This window comes from Callithrix jacchus, chromosome X (assembly GCF_049354715.1).
Source record: "Callithrix jacchus isolate 240 chromosome X, calJac240_pri, whole genome shotgun sequence".
Lineage (NCBI taxonomy): Eukaryota > Metazoa > Chordata > Mammalia > Primates > Cebidae > Callithrix > Callithrix jacchus.
The window spans coordinates 19,590,306-19,603,559 of record NC_133524.1 but is presented as its reverse complement, the minus strand read 5'-3'; the positions used below and the strand labels follow the sequence as shown (position 1 = coordinate 19,603,559).

At 45.1% G+C, this 13,254-nt stretch overlaps 1 protein-coding gene across 26 annotated transcripts in view; it reads left to right on the top strand.

The window, feature by feature from the left end:
* Positions 1–3,994: 3,994 nt before the first annotated feature.
* ADGRG2 (adhesion G protein-coupled receptor G2) overlaps positions 3,995–13,254 on the top strand; it is a 131,551-nt gene continuing 122,291 nt past the window's right edge. For 17 of the 26 annotated variants that reach the window (XM_035288468.3, XM_017968726.4, XM_035288466.3 and 14 more), the window contains exon 1: positions 3,995–4,021. The gene's annotated coding sequence lies outside the window, so the exon portion shown is untranslated. Of the gene's footprint in view, positions 4,548–13,254 lie in introns of all 26 variants that reach the window. The other 9 variants (XM_078362864.1, XM_078362862.1, XM_078362859.1 and 6 more) reach the window with 2 other exon arrangements.

The following is a 13,254-nucleotide window of genomic DNA, read 5'->3' as shown; positions in this document are numbered from 1 at the left end:
GATGGGGATTATGGGGGGCCTGAAGCTCCCCAAACCAAACCTTGGCATTACCACTGAAGTTTCGATTGACGTTGTCACCTCCTATTTATTTTACAAATGGGGAAACTGAGACCAAGACTGTCTAGGTAACAATACCCATTAGTTAGTGGCAACACTGGTAAACACCAGCTCCCTCATTTCCTGGTGTTTTTGCTATGCCACCATGCCACCTTTCACACACAGGTGTGAGGTGTTAAGAGATCAGGGGCTTGAGAGTCATGCTCTGACTTACTCCGGTCCTCGCTCTGCCACTTATTAGCTGTGGACCTTAGGAAAAGCGACTTAACCTATCTGCGCCTTGGTTTCCTCAGCTGTACAGTCCTCCGTGGGTTGCCATGAGGATTTTGTGAAATCAAGTATAAAGTATGTAAAGATCTAAAGTATTAGTTGATTGTAACTATTATCCTAAACCTTCATGCCATCCCACTGTTTTTTTGTTTTGAGATGGAGTCTCACTCTGTCACCCAGGCTGGAGTACAGTGGTGCAATCCCGGCTCACTGCAGCCTTAGCCTCCTGGGCTCAAGTGATCCTCCTACTTCAGCCTCCTGAGTGGATGGGACGACAGGCACACACCACCACGCCCAGCTGATTTTTGTACTGTTTTTGGTATAGACGAGGCTTCACCATGTTGACCAGGCTGGTCTCAAACTCCTGGGCTCAAGCGATCCTCTTGCCTCAGTCTCCCAAAGTGCTGGGATTACAGGCGTGAGCCACTGTGCCCAGCCCATCCCACTGTCTTGATTTGTACCTGAGCCCCATGTTGTCTTTGTGCTGCTTCCCTTGGGAAAGAATGAACCTGTTTTAGACCATCATTGCTCTATTTGTAGACTATTTGACTACAGGTCAATTACATTTGCAGTTCTAAGGAGAGCTGTGCCCTGAGCACTGGTGAGCTGTCCTCCTCTGCCACCTCCCTTTGCCGAGAGCCTACACTAAAGGGACCTACCAGGGGGAGGAGGGCAAGGTGACAAGGACTTTTGTCTTGTCTCTATTCTGTCTCTGCCATGTTTGCTGTCTGATGCCTGCTGATTAAGCTCCATCACTGACTCAAAGACCCTGTGGGACTACAGCCAAAGTCACCCACTTTTCAGTTGCTGGGACATCAGCCCACAGGCTTTGGATAAATATTTACCTGCAAATCGTGAGCAGCCACAGCCTTCCTTCATATCTCCAGATAGTACCTGTGTAGAAGGCATGCGACCAGGGCTCCCTCTCTCAGAAAAGGCAGAAAACCCTGTGGCTGGAGGGCTGGGGTCCCCTTCTTCATCCCAACCTCTTTCCTCTTCATAGGCCCTGATGTCAGAGTTATGTGAATCTGAGCGTGTGTGTCAAGAAGAATAAAACTTTGGCTGAAAGTGCAGCAAAATATGAATTTTAGACATATATCTTTTCTTTGTTTCTTTTTTTTTTTTTTTTTTTTGAGACAGGATCTCACTCTGTCACCCAGGCTGAAGTTCAGTGGCATGATCACAGCTCATGGTAGCCTCCAACTTCTGGGCTCAAGCAATCCTCCTGCCTCAGCCTCCTGAGTAGCTGGGATTACAGGGGCAAGCCACTGTGCCTGGCTACCAGTTTTTGATAAAGCTAAACTTACCATACGGCATAGCAATCTTACTTCTAGGTATTTACCTAAGTGAAATAAAAGTTTATATTCACACAAAAGGTGTATGTGAATATTTATATTGCCTTTATTCATAATAATCAGCAGCTGGGGCTATAGGCAAGTGCCACCATGCCTGCCTAATTTTTTTATTATTTTTTTATTTTTACAGAGATGGAGTCTCACTATGTTACTCAGGCTGGTCTGGAACTCCTGGGCTCAAGCCATCCTCCCACACCAGCCTCTCAAAGTGCCTTCAAGTCCTTTTATAAACAGCAAGTTTGTTTAAAGGAAAATCATACTTACTCTGGTATCACTCTTAACATTAGAAATTAATGTTAATATGAGCTAGACATATTTTAACTTGTTATTGACATGAAACGTACATACAGAAAAGTGCTCATAGATCCATTTAAACTGTACCCAGATCAAAAAGCCAGACATTACCCGTAAGCCTTTCTTATTCTTCCTTGTAAGTTCCCTCCAGTGGCTGCTATCCTGACTTCTAACAGCATAGGTTAGTTTTGCCTGTTTTATCCTTCACAGAAACAGAATCACACAGTGTCTGCGTTTTCGTGCCTGACGTCTTCACTCAACATTGTTTCAGAGGTTCATCTATATTAAGCATAGCAGTGGTTCATGCAGTCTCATTGCTGTCTGGGAGTCTGTTTTGTGATGATACCACTACAGTGTCTGCGATCCATTCTGTTGGTGGACCATCTGGGTCATTTCCAATCTGGGCTATTGCAAATATAGTGGTATGATATTCTAGTTCATATCCTTTGGTAAACATACACACTGATTGTGGTTGTGTATACACTCAGAAGGGGAATTGCTGGTCAAAGGGTAGTTGTATTCAGCTTTAATAGATTCTGCCAAAGAGTTTTCCAAAATGCTTGCAGCAACTTACACTCCCACTAGTGGTGTATGAGCGTTCTTTAGATACGCAGTCTATGTAAAACAAAAATAAGTTAATATGAAAAAATAATATGTAAGTTAAAAAAGATACATGCTAAGTTCATTCAAATGGAACGAATTTAACCCTTTGGAGTAATGCTGAGTGTGTTTATTAAATACACCATTTTTCCCTTCGTCAAAACTTTTAATTTATGTAACCTGCATGAGCCTCCCGACCTATACTCTCTCTTAATCCAACCAGTTAAAAGTCTCTCTGAAAACACTGTCCATTCATTTATTCTGTCTAAAATGGCAGAGTCAGCCAGGATGTGCCCTGAAGATCTGTACTTGATAACCATCACGTCTCCAGGGCTATGAATGCAATTCGGAATCCAGAATTTTGTTCTAGTTGTAAAGAAAAAAATAGTATATTCTCCTGAAGGTATTAACAAAAGAGAACGATGCTTTTAAAATGATGAAGCATTTTGCAAATACAGGTGTTATTCGACTATAAAGGCAGCGGGTGGGACGCAGTAAAAGAAGCGGGAGAGGGAAATCAGAGCGCTGATTTTTTCCCCCTGGTCTCTACAACTAATTCGTGTTGTAGAATTGAATCTCCATTTTCCCATTTGTAAAATACGGTACTTCGACAAACTGCTTAAGGGATCTATAAGTCCCATCCAGATCTAATTTTATTCCATGCCCGTGCAGCAGGAGAGAGGCAGAGACAGAAAGCTAGAGAGGACCAGGGACAACTCACTTCATATACCCCCTCCACCTCGACCCCCAGCAGTCAGAGCAACGGAGATGCCGGTTTTTGGGTACCCGGTGTATTTCCAGGCCTTCACCAGGAAACCACGGAGCTAATCCTTTACTGGGACATTTCTCATTTGCTGCTCTCTTCAAATCCCCCTCTCAAGTGGTCTGACTTTTGATCTCCGAATTCAGGAATATCCTGGCAGAGGGGCGCCCTCGGGGCTCCCACCCATCACAGCGTCTGACACTGAAACGGGTATGTGGGTACCGGGGAGACCCCTAAAGGTGAGCTGCTGAGTCTGGAGGTTGGGGTCCCCAAGAAGGAGCGCCCTGGGCTGGACACCGGGCATTCGAGGGTCTGGGAGTGCCGGGAGCCCAGGAGCGTCGCGGGGGCCCGGGCTGCTGTGGGGTGGGAGGCCTGGCTAGCCATTCCCGCTTCTCCCAGGCCCCCGGCCCCGAGCTCCCCGCTGTGCCTGGGCCGGCCGCGCGGCCCGCTCCCCCGCCCTCTGCGCCCCGCCCGCTCCCCACCTCCGCGCCCAGCCTCGCCGCCGGCGAGCGCCGGACGCGCCACGCTGCGCTGGGCAGCTGGAGGGCAGGCTGCCGAGCGGGCCGGGAGCGGCGGGGGCGGCGCCCAGGCCGCGGGCGGGGGGAGGAGGGCCGCGGCCCGGGAGAAGGGAAAAGGCGGGCCGGACGGCGCCAGCAGCCAGCCCAGAGGACGCGAGCGGCAGGTAAGCGCGCGGCGCCGGGACGGGTCTGGCCTCTTGGGCTCCCGAGACCCAGACCCGCTCAGCCGGCCACCGACGCGGGAGGCTCGGGCGCAGCGTCTAGCCCCTGAGGGCGGCGGGCAGGCGGAACGAACGCGCCTTCCGCCCGCCTGTGGCTCGGAGACGGGACCCGGGACCCTCCTGAAAGGCGGAGGCGGAGCGCCCAACCCGGGGCCGGTTCCCCGACTGGGGGAGCCCGCGCGCCGTGGGAAAGGGGGCTCCGAGGGGAGACGCGCGTCTCTGAAACCTTTGGACGCACCCAGACTCTCCCCATCCCGCGGGAAACGGAACCACGAGCCTGACTGGCGCGGGCGGTGTGCGAGACGCTAACTCCCGGGGATCCAGCTCCCCGCTTCTGGCCCGGCAGCGGCGGTACTGGCGAAGCGCGAACGCACCCGGGTCCCGGACGGCTTGGGGCCGCACCACCCGGCGCGGCCCCGAACAGGTGGCCCCGGGCGCGGAGGGACGGAGAGGCGGCCCGGAGCCAGGGGTGAGCACGCCGGGGAAGGAGGGGGCTCGTGGTCTCGGAGTGAGCGCATTTCGGCAGGGACTCGAGTTTCGAGGCTCAGGAACCGGATAAAAAGTGAGGGGGAAGAAGAGAGGTGACCTCCCGAGAGCCAGATGAAGCAGGGTTTTCCGTGGTTGCTTCGACAGTGATAGTCTGTACTGTGCACGAGTATCCCCCGGGGATCCGGCTAAAATGAGATTCTGATCCCGCAGGTCTGGGGTGGGGGCCGAGCGTCTGCATGTCTGAGAAGCTCCCAGAGGCTGCTGATGCTGTTCCGTGGACCACGCTTTATCCGGCAGGCCCCACGGAAGTACTTTTTGTCCAACAGGCTGAAAACTTTAGGAAAAGTGGGAGATTGGGAGGCGAGGACCTAAGACTTTACAATATATGTAGCTCTAATATCTCTTTGTCAACTCTACCCCCAAACGCATACAAAAACACTTTCTACTATAGAGGCCAAGGGAAACTTTCCCTTTGCCCCCTGAAGGTTCGCTTGAAAAATTAACTGACAAAGGCAGATTGCTTGGAGAAAAGGCATGCAAATATATTAACGTGTCCACAAGGAGAGAACACAGAGTGATTACCTCCAGCCCCCAAGTGGGGTACAGAAGCTTGTAGATTATCTTGAGGTTACAGAAAGAAAGGCGGTTCAACGTATGGCCCCAAATAGGTTACCGTGGTAAAAGAGGTTGTGAGATGGAGAAGAGGAGGCCTGGCTAGCACAAGTGGTCTGAAGATGTCAATGAAACCTCACAGGTGGCAGCCCTCCGAGAGAATAGACGGAACATTTCTTTCAGACCTTAAAGGTGTCAGACTCTCAGTTAATTTCTCCTAGATCCTGACCAGGGACCTCGATAAAGCCTGGCCACATCCATGCAGATTCTCTACACATGCAAATTTCTCTCACCAAGGACAGCTTTGCATTAACTCTGTTGGCTGGCCATCTAAACAACCATCTCAAAATATGTCAAAGAAATAGATTTTGGGATAAAATATTTTGATTTCCTTCCCTAATCATTTCATAGCGAAATGCTTTACTTTTCTTACCAACTTTCTAGCCAAATACACGATCTGATAGTAGGGCTGGCATCATGGACACGTATCCTGCACTTGGTTTAATGCCAAAATTCTTAATTTTTGAGCAAGGGACCTCTCCTTTTCATTTTGCACCGGGTCCCACAAATTATGTAGCTGATTCTAATAGTCACCATACGTGAAAAGAGAACCCATTTTTTGATCAGGGGTCATGATGGTGGGTGATGGAAAGTAAAGCTTTATTACGGGAAGGCTAGCTAGAGATGTTGCAGTTTCTCCAGTTTTTCTCAACTTCTCTTTGGCTATCTGAATTAGTCTAAGAGCATACCCTGGCATGCATAGTGTGATAAACGATATTGCTTTATTAATATCAATAGTTAACAATTTATTAGGAGCTTTATTATTGATAGACAATGCAATTAAGTTTGATATTGAAATAATTTTTTAAGTTTGCCAACGAGGTGTTTGTTATTTCCAAAGGACTGGGGAGGCTTTATTTAGCATCTCATAAAATTTTGCTTAGTTAAGATCTAAGATGAGCTGGACATTGCTTGGTTTGGCAGCTTTCACAGCTCAAATGCAAAGCTGGAAAACAAAAAGTGGCCACATTTTGTAGCTCTTCAGGAGTATTGTTTTACAAGGCCTCGGCGTGGCCGGGATCGGATTCCCTTTTGCTTTTATCATTCCCACATCCCTGCAAAGTGACTTTCATTAAAAGGGGGATAGAGCAGATTTAGCTACTGAAAAACACTGAAGAAAGGCAGGGCTGGCATCAGTATTTTGTCTGTGAAGAAATCGTGCCAAAAAACCACAGATTCCAGGTGTGTGTACTTTTCTAGAAAAAAAAATGTTGGAAATACAGAACAGAAAAAGATTGTACTCTAACTATGGATATGATTTTGTTCAGCAGAGGGAGAAAAAGTCTGAGAAATGGCATTTCATTGACGGGTTTGGCAGGGAAAGGGAAGCTGCTGTGTTTTTGGTACCATGAACAGCCTTCCAGAAATGGCAGAGTTTGCTCAGGTGCAAGGAAGAGCCAGCAAAGAAGCTGATTTTCCATGGCTCATGTGATCATTGTGGGGACTCAGAGGACATCACGACATATGTTATTGGTGCTTTGATGGCTCAGATGAAACTGACGAATACATTTTTCCATTTTTCTGCCTGAGAGTGCCAAGTCACTTTCAAATATGTGATACAAACTGGGAAGAGAGCTATTAAATTAACAAAAGGAGGGAGAAGAGGTGTTTCTATAATGTTGATAGTTCAAAAGATAGAAAGGAGGGATTCTGCCTTTAATCAAAACCTGGGAGCTGGTTTTTTTGCTACACTGAGGAAGGTTATCCTGACTGCAAGACAGGAAAAAAAAAGTTCTTTTAAAATGTTTATGGTTTCAAAACTGTGTAGGTATTTAATCTGCATGGAACTTATTTTGGCATTATGGTGTGAGGTAGTGGGTAGTGGAATTTAAGAAATGAGCTAATGTTTGGGGAAAGCTATCATAAAATAAATTCCCTCAATCAAATAAATTCTGGTAAACACTGTCCCATTTCACAAGTCGATTTAATGAATTCTTCAGTCTACTCCATGTTTTTCAATTTGAAGTGTAACTTATTGCAGTCAAATTCACTCTCTTCAGTGTACAGTTCTAGAAGTTTTGCCAAATGTAGATAGTCATGTAACTACCACCATATCACCATGTAGAAGAATTCTACCACTCAAAGGAATTCCCTGTTGGCTCCCCCAAATCTCAGCCTGTGGCCGCCACTGATTTGTTTGCTGTTCCCGTAATTTTGTTCTTTTCAGAATGTCCTGTAAAAGAACTGATGTATTCTGTAGGTTTCTGAGCCTGGCTTCTTTCACCTAGCAGAATGCATTTGGGGTTTATCTGTGTTGTGGGGATCGATACTTCATTCCTTATTGTTGCTGAGCAGTATCCCACAGTTTGTTTATCCACTCACCAACTGTTGATGATTATCAATAAAGCCAATATAAATATTCACATATGGCTTTTTGCATGAATATAAACTTTTATTTCACTCAAGTAAATATGTAGACGATTGCTCTGTGGTATGTTAGCTTTATCAAAACCTGGTAGCTGGGTACAATGGCTCCAGTCTGTATTCCCAGCTACTCAGGAGGCCAAGGTGGGAGGATTGCTCGAGGCCAGGAGTTCAAGAACAGCCTGGGCAACATAGCAACATCCCCATCCCTACAAAAACATTAAAAAATTTTCTGGGCATGGTAGCATGCACCTGTAGTCCCAGCTACTCGGGAGGCTGAGGCAGAAGGATCTCTTAAGCTAGGGAGTTTGAGCCTGCAGGAAGCTAGGATTGGGCCACTGCACTCCAACCTAGGTAACAGAGTGAGACCTCCATCCTTAACAAAATACTAATAAAAACTGCCCAACTTTTCCAAAGTGGCTGCACCATTTTTCATTCTCACCAGCAATGCATGAGAAATCTGGTTGCTTGGTATCTTTGTCAGCACTTGGTATTGTTGGTTTATTTTAGTCATTCCAGCAGATTTATGGTGGCATTTCTTTATGGTTTTAGTTTGGTCTTCCCTTATGATGAATGATGCTGAGCATCTTTTCACATGCTTTTTGGTTATTTGTTTATCTTCTTTTGTGAAGTGTCTTTTTTTTTTTCCTCATTATGTTTATGTGATTATTGAATCATAGAGTTCCTCATGTATCTGGATACATGTTCTCTGTCATATATGTACTGGAAATTGCAAATACTTTCTTTTTTGTCTGTGGCTTGCCTTTTCATTTTCCTAATGATGTTGCTTTGAAGAGTAGACATTTTTAATTTTGAAAAAGCCCAGTCTATTAGGATTTCTTCCTTCTGTGGATAGCATTTTAAATAACCTGTCTAGTAAGTATTTGTCTGCCCCAGGTTCACCAAGATACTCTCCTGTGCTTTCTTCTAGACACTTTATAGTTTTGTCATTTGTATGTAGTTCTAACTTTATTTCCAAATTCATTTTTGTGTGAAGTAAGGGTCCGGCTGACATTTGTCTTTATGGATGTCCAGTAGTTCCTCTAACATTTGCTAAGAAGACTCTACTTTTCCATCATCTTATTCCTCTGCCCCTTTGTCATAACTCAACTGTGTATGTGTGGGTCTATTTTTGATCTCTCTATTCTGTTCCATTGATGTCTGTGTCTGTCCTTCCACCAATATAGATCTTATGCATTCTTGATAGGTACATTGCTAAATTTTGTGTATGTGTGTGTGTGTATTTTTATTGCTTTTAAAAATTGTAGGCCAAGTGCAGTGTAATCCCAGCACTTTGGGAGGCTGAGGCGGGTGGATCACCTCGAGGTCAGGGGTTCAAGACCAGCCTGACTAACATGGTGCAACCCCATCTCTACTAAAACAATACAAAATTAGCCAGACATGGTGTCACATACCTGTAATCCCAGCTACTTGGGAGGCTGAGGCAGGAGAATCACTTGAACCCGGGAGGCAGAGGTTGCAGTGAGCCGAGATCACGCATTGCATTCCAGCCTGGGTGACAAGGGTGAAACTGTCTAAAAAAAAAAGAAAGAAAAGAAAAAGAAATTGTATCATTTTTTTCCCCACTTCGTTTTCCATAGTAGTGAGTAGGAAGGTTTTGGGGGGTTTTTTTTGTACATTTATTTTATATTCAAGCCATTTTACTGAACTTCTCTTAGTTCTAATAGTTTTTCAGTAGTTTTTTTTTTGGATTTTCAAAGTAGACAGTCAAATTGTCTGCAAATGGCATTAGTATAGGGAATTTTCCCTCCAGTATTTTTAGCTCATGTTATTTTATTGCTTTAGTGGCTAGGCTTCCCTGTAGATAATGCTGAGAAGTAGTTGCTAATATTTTCCCATTAAGTATTATGCTTACCATAGGGTTCTGATAGCTACCTTCATTATCCTCTGGAGGTTTCTTTTCCATTGTTAGCTTGCTAAAGGTCTAAAGTTTAATTTTAAAATTTCTTGTACTGCTTGGAATTCTTTTTTTTTTTTTTTTTCCATTGAAAGCTTAAGAGGTTTAGGACCAGTTAGTTCACTTCTTGACTTTGGAAGTTCATATTTTGATCTTCCTGGGGGATAAATTAGGGTAGCATTAAGTCAATTCATTTTATTTTATTTTGTTTAGATGGAGTCTTGCTCTGTCATCTAGGCTGGAGAGCTGTAGTTGCAACCTCTGCCTCCTGGGTTGAGGTGATTCTTCTGTCTTAGCCTCCTGAGTAGTTGGGATTACAGGTGCGCACCACCATGCCTGGCTAATTTTTGTGTTTTTAGTAGAGACGGGGTTTTGGCATGTTGGTCAGGCTGGTCTTGAACTCCTGACCTCAAGTGATCTGCCCGCCTCGGCCTTCCAAAGTGCTGAGATTACAGATGTGAGCCACTGTGCCTGGCATTTCATTTTATTTAGATGATGAAGAACCTACCTTTGGAAGTTTTTAATAATGTTCTTATTTGGGGGGAATACTGGGCGTACCAAGGAAGAGAGAGAGTCAAGAGATAATTTTATAACCTACTCATGTATAGACAAAGTAGCTTTTTCCAGTGTTGTTCAGACTTTTTTTGCCCACCATTCACAAGAAGTACATTTTATATTTCAACTCAGTACAAACATACTTATATAATAATCAAAACAAACTCTCACTGGTCTTAGTATTTTTCCTGTGTGCAATGTATTGATGTATTCAATTATCTTTCATCTGTTCTATTTTATTTTAAACTGATGATAATAATTTTCTTTTTCTTTCATTCTTTTTTTAAAGACAGAGTTTCACTCTTGTTGCCCAGGCTGGAGTGCAATGGCGCAATCTCAGCTCACTGCAACCTCTGCCTCCTGGGTTTGAGCAATTCTCCTGCCTCAGCCTCCCGAGTAGCTGGGACTACAGGCACGCGCCACCATACCCAGCTAATTTTGTATTTTTAGTAGAGATGGGGTTTCTTCATGTTTGTCAGGCCATTCTCAAACTCCCGACCTCAGGTGATCCGCCCATCTCAGTTTCATCCTGTTGGTCAGGCTGGGATTATAGGCATGAGCCACCACAACCAGCCTGATCATGATTTTCTAAATTGATTTGACCACCCTTTTATTTGATTTCTTGACCCACAGTTTGAAAAACATTGTTTTCTAACACTGTTCATTTAGTTTCTAAGCCCACAAACTGCTGGATTGTGTCCAGAACAGATTCATTTTATATCAGATCCCTCCGTAATGCAAAGTGAGTTTATTTATTGTGCTCTGAGATCATTGTAACTCCCCATTTCTCGCTTGATTTACTGTGTAGCCTCTAAACCAGTCTTTCAGAGTCTACTTTTGACCCCACAGAATGGCCAATAAATGCAATCTTATGAATCTATGGCTCAAACTCCTCTAATGACTTCTCACACTTTTTCTTTCTTTCTTTCTTTTTGAGATGGAGTCTCACTCTGTTGCCCAGGCTGGAGTGCAGTGGCATGATTTTGGCTCACTGTAACCTCTGCCTCCCGAGTTCAAATAATTCTCCTGCCTCAGCCTCCCTAGTAGCTGGGACTACAGTTGCACACCACCACACCTTGCTAATTTTTGTATTTTTAGTAGAGTTGGCAGTTTCAGCATATTAGGCTGGTCTCAAACTCCTGAGCTCAGGTGATCTACCTGCCTTGGCCTCCTAAAGTGTTGGGATATAGGCATGAGCCACTGTGCCCCAGCCATTTTTTTTTTAAGATAGGATCTCACTGTTTCACCCAGGTTGGAATGCAGTGTCATGATCATGGCTTACTGCAGCCTCAACCTTCCAGGCTTAAGCCATCCTCCCACCTCAACCTCCTGAGCAGCTGGGATTACAGGCTTGGGCCACCATGCTTGGCTAATTTAAAAAAATTTTTTTGTAGTGACACAGTCTCCCTGTGTTGCCCAGGCTGGTCTCAAACTCCCGAGTTCAGGCAGTCTTCCTGCCTTAGCCTCCCAAAGTGCTGAGACTACAGGCATGAACCACTATGCCCCGCCTGTACGTTTTTTTTTTTAAGGAGATGGGGTCTCAATCTGTAGCCCAGGCTACATATGGGGTGGTGCGATCTTAGCTCACTGCAGCTTCAAACTCCTGGGTTCATGCAACCATGCCTGGCTAATTTTTGTATTTTTAGTATGGATGGGGTTTCACCATGTTGGCCAGGCTGGTCTCAAACTTGTGGCCTCAAGCGATCCTCCTGCCTTGGCCTCCCAAAGTACTGGGATTATAGGTGGGAGCCACTATGCCACCTGCTGCCATACTTACAATCAATCCCCAGGGCCTCACTGGTACCTCCTTTATCCCCTATTCTTAACCTCTCCAAACACAGCCTCTTCCGTGCTTGTGTTCCTCACCAAGCCAAGCATTTGCCTTGCTGCTTGCCCAGGACACCATTTCACCCGATATTCACATGACTCATTTTGTTTCATTTGGGTCTTCTCTAACCCTCATTCTAAAACCGCGTTTCCGACTTACCACAGGAAGGATCCATTCCCTTATCCCACTTTTGATTTGTTTTGTATCACTGCTACCTGCAATTATGTTATTTAGTTATTTATTTACTGATGCTGCGTCTTCTTTTCCCTGCTGGAATATAAGTTCCAGGAAGGCAGAGACTTTGTGTATTTTGCTCATCATTGGGTTGTCAGGACTTACAGCAGTGGGACATAGTAGGTGCTTTATCCACATGTTGAATGACTGACTGAATGAGCTTAGAATCTAGCTAAAATCTGACACTTTTCCTAAGAGAAATGTAATGTTCCCTGCCTTTCTGTTCCATGTTAGTGTGGAAATTTCTTTAGGTTAAACATTGAGGTTTTTTTTTTTTTTGAGATGGAGTCTTCCTCTGTTGCCCAGGCTGGAGTACAGTGGTGTGATCTCGGCTCACTGCAACCTCCATCTCCTGGGTTCAAGTGACTCTCCTGCCTCAGCCTCCTGAGTAGCTGGGATTACAGGCGCATGTCACCATGCCCAGCTATTTTTTGTATTTTTAGTAGAGACAGGATTTCACCATGTTGGCCAGGCTGATCTCAAACTCCTGACCTCATGATCTGGCTACCTCGGCCTCCCAAAGTGCTGGGATTACAGGCATGAGCCATTGCGTCCGTCCAGAGCATTGAGTATTTTAATGTAAGCAGTTCATTAACCAATACACACTCACCTGCTATCCATTATATTTCTGACCCTCTGATAATAAGAATGATAGCTCATGTTTACTGAGCAGTCAGTTACTACTCTTATTGCTTTACCTATATTAACTCATTTAATCTCCCATCCTCTTGAGGCAGGTACTATTCTTATCATTTTACAGATGAGGAAACTGAAGCACAGAGAAGTTAAGTAACTCGTCTAAGGTCATGCAGAAGGTAAGCACTGGGTCCAGGGATTGAATACAAACCATCTGATTCCAGAGCCTGTGTTCTTAACCAAAAGCTCCTAGCTAGAGCAAGGAGTGTGCACAGTTGCTGACCTTTGTAAGCATGTCACGTTTATGGCTTAGCATAGTGGTTCTCAACTGGAGGTGATTTTGCCTCCAGGGGATATTTGACAATGTCAAGAGACGTCTTTAGAGGTCATGACTGGAGGATTTGGAGGTGCTGCTGGCATCTAGTGGGGAGTGGCCAGGAATGCAGCTAAACATCCTATATGCACAGCACAGCCCCTCAC